The following is a 3,208-nucleotide window of genomic DNA, read 5'->3' on the forward strand; positions in this document are numbered from 1 at the left end:
ATGATAATGGGGGCAGTGGTGATGATGATGATTATGGTAATGATGATGACGATCATGATATGAGGATGAGCTTGAAGATGATGGTTAACGCTCAATTGCGGAGCGCCTATATCCTCGGAGCACACCTGGCAAAAAGGCATGGGGACTAGAAAAGTGCGCCTGCAGTGTGTTTGAATGTATCAGCTGGCAGACGACGCTAGCTAAGTGTTTGTGAGTGACCCTAGAAAACTATGAAGACAAAGACCCCTACTGGTGCGGACAGACAGCTGACCTGAGCGAAAAAGCCGACAAATGGAACGGCAGTGACCTTTTCATGTTTGCTAGAGCATCAGTATTCAACACGTTTTAATAAGCAAAATATTGTATGTACTTCAGGGACTGCTGTGCTCGCGTTCTCATGTGCCAGCCCTTCACCGGGTGTTTGCAGTGTTGGTCTGGGGATCAACATGGGAAACAATATGGCGCACGAATCTTTTTCGGCGCGTGCGTCAAGGGGGTCTTTCTTTGTCCCGTTTTAGGGCAACTTGCCAATCGCTTTTTGTTTTTTCGTGATGTGAACGATCATACTTGTGCACTGTGTGTCAGCTGAAGTTAACACGGGCATTAAAAGAATTTGTTGTTACGTCTGCACACATTTCTGTCGGAGTAATCAACGGCTACTTGTGTGAAGGGGTTCAAGCAACCCAGTTCCTGCGTACACATTTCCGTTTAGAGTACTTATCAAGCGTTACGCGGAAAAAGTTGTGCCGCGATTTGATTGACACTGTATTGTGCAGTTGTGCAGGACCATGTACCGTTCAGGGCCCGGACAGGACGTGCTGATTGATTGATCGTACGGTTTAACACGCCGACCCAACGCAGGCGATGAGGCGCGCCGTAGTGGAGGGTTGCGGATTAATTTTGACCACCTGGGGACCATTGACGTGCGCTTAAATCTCCTACACACGGGCGTTTTTTTCTTTTAGCCTGCATCATAAAAGCGGCCACCGTGGCTAGGGAGGTTTCTGGCTAGCAGTTTTAGTTTTTGTTTTTGTTCCTTTGGTTTACGTGCTGTGTAAAAATATGGCAATAAAAAAAACATCCGCGTGGCCTAAGGGATAAGGCCTCTGATCTCGGATCAGCCGATTGCAGGTTCGTGCCCTGTCGCGGACATATCTTCTGTTCAAAATTTAGTCACATCCCAAGAACCATGCAGGACATGCGCTTGAAGCGGCATTCTCTTTTTCCTGACGTCCCGGACGTCGAAGTATAAGCAGCCCTGTGATTCATGATGGTCAGCAAAAACAAAAACAGAACAAGAAGAGGTTGGACCCTTGAAGAAGAAGAAGAAGCAGAAGAGATCTCTTCTTGTCCTGTTTTCGTTTACGCTGACCATCATGAACGTACTCCAACTCGGCCAATTCGGTACATAATTACAGCCCTGTGGCTGTACTGCAAGGTCATGGGCGCGACTAGAGACCACTGGCGGGTGTATAGTTGCACGGGGCAGTCATCGACTACAGGTTTGTTAACCTTCACGTTGAAAGCGGCCAACACGGTCGACGCATCCCACATTAAGTCGCGTGGCGGGGGAACAAGCCCTCGTCGGGGTTCAGGGTCGACTTTCCGACCTCGCATTTCCCAGAAGCGCAAATAATCCACCACATTATTCTAGACTATCAAGAGCCAGCTTTTCCCCAAGAGGTTCTAAAAAGCGCGCTCAAAAAAAAAAAAAAAAAAAAAAAAACCCACAATACCACTCTAAGGTATTCAACTCTTGCTGAAATACCCGCGGCCATGCCGTACGGCATGTTTGTGCTGCCGAGCCTCCATAGCATTCGGAAGGCAGGAATGGCTGGCAAGCACGCTCATATGGACCCTCAGCCCCCAAGAGTGTATTTTAAAGATCATCATCATGATCATGTTGTTGGTTAGACAAATTTACGAGATTTAAAATGCGCTACCTGTGTTAGACAGCTTGGACAAACTAAAGGCATTTTAACTCGATGCATTGCCACGGCAGGGAGAGTGATTTTCTGTGGACAAGTTTCTTTGTGTGTATATACGGGTGTGACATGCCCCATATGTATTCCTAGAATGCAACAAAGAAGAGTCCGCGTGGCCTAATGGATAAGGCGTCTGACTACGGATCAGAAGATTGCAGGTTCGAGTCCTGTCGCGGACGCGGCTTTTTTCATTATGGATACAGTCGTGTTTTTTTTTAGAACGCGCGCTGGGAAAAAACCGCGGCTTTTGCCCCTCAGTGACAATAGCCGATGCTATAATGAGTAAATAAACACATCTTAGCAGAGGTGACCATACACAGTAGAAAACTCTTGGGAGAAAGCACCTGCTGTCAATGTTGGCTTGGCTTTTAGCCTACTGCAGCAACTTTCGCCCCGTCCGCGTGGCCTAAAGAAGAATGCGTCTGACTTCGGATCAGAAGATTCGAGGTTCGAGTCCTGTTGCAAACGTGGCTTTTAAAAAAATTTTAATATAGTGTTTTTTCTCAAATGCTGACTGGGCAAAAAACGCGGCTTTTGTACCTCAATGAGAATAGCCGCCACTATAAAGAGCAAAAAACACATTTTAGCAAGGGGCGACCAGATACAGCAGAAAGCGGTCCGGAGAAAACGCCTGCTGTCCATGTTGGCTTGACTTTAGCCTACTGCAGCAACACTCTTTCCGTCCGCTTGGCCTAAGGAGGGTTTTGTGCCCCATTCACCAAAAGAAAATCCCTTTGTTTTTACCCTATTCACAGCCACTCCAGACGCGTCACAAAACTGCCTGCTCAAATTAAGGGCTTATTGAACGCTTCTTTTATCAACAAAAAAATAGGCGATGTCATCCGCGTAAGCAAGGGCCTTAACCTCGCAAGATAATGAGAAAAAAAATTAGTAGTGACTTAGCTCTGCTATGCCAGGATATACGTAGCGTGAGCTAAGGTTCAAAAATCCAGTCCAGTGCAGTCCACTCCAGTCCAGCCCAGTCCAGCCCAGTCCAGTCCAATTCAGTATAATCCAGTCCAGTCTAGCCCAGTCCTGTCGAGTCACTGCTCCTCGCACATGCTCAGCCCGGTTCTTCCCGAGCCACGCGAAACGGCTATCAAGCGGCTCCGGTGCAGCGCCAGACTTGGCTACTGCGCAATTGAGGCGCACACCTGGGCACGCGCCGGCGCCAGTGCGTCTGCCGCAGCTATGACGCAACAGAATCCAACCCAATCCGCTTT

At 48.1% G+C, this 3,208-nt stretch overlaps 1 non-coding gene across 1 annotated transcript; it reads left to right on the top strand.

Annotated features, from left to right (window-relative positions):
- The first annotated feature begins 2,091 nt into the window (after positions 1-2,091).
- On the top strand, positions 2,092-2,164 carry Trnar-acg (transfer RNA arginine (anticodon ACG)). The gene has a single exon. It is a non-coding gene; the product is annotated as a tRNA-Arg (tRNA).
- Positions 2,165-3,208: the final 1,044 nt, after the last annotated feature.

The sequence above is a fragment of the Haemaphysalis longicornis genome, unplaced genomic scaffold (assembly GCF_048455015.1).
Source record: "Haemaphysalis longicornis isolate Haplotype H1 unplaced genomic scaffold, Haemaphysalis longicornis Haplotype H1 scaffold_292, whole genome shotgun sequence".
Classification (NCBI taxonomy): domain Eukaryota; kingdom Metazoa; phylum Arthropoda; class Arachnida; order Ixodida; family Ixodidae; genus Haemaphysalis; species Haemaphysalis longicornis.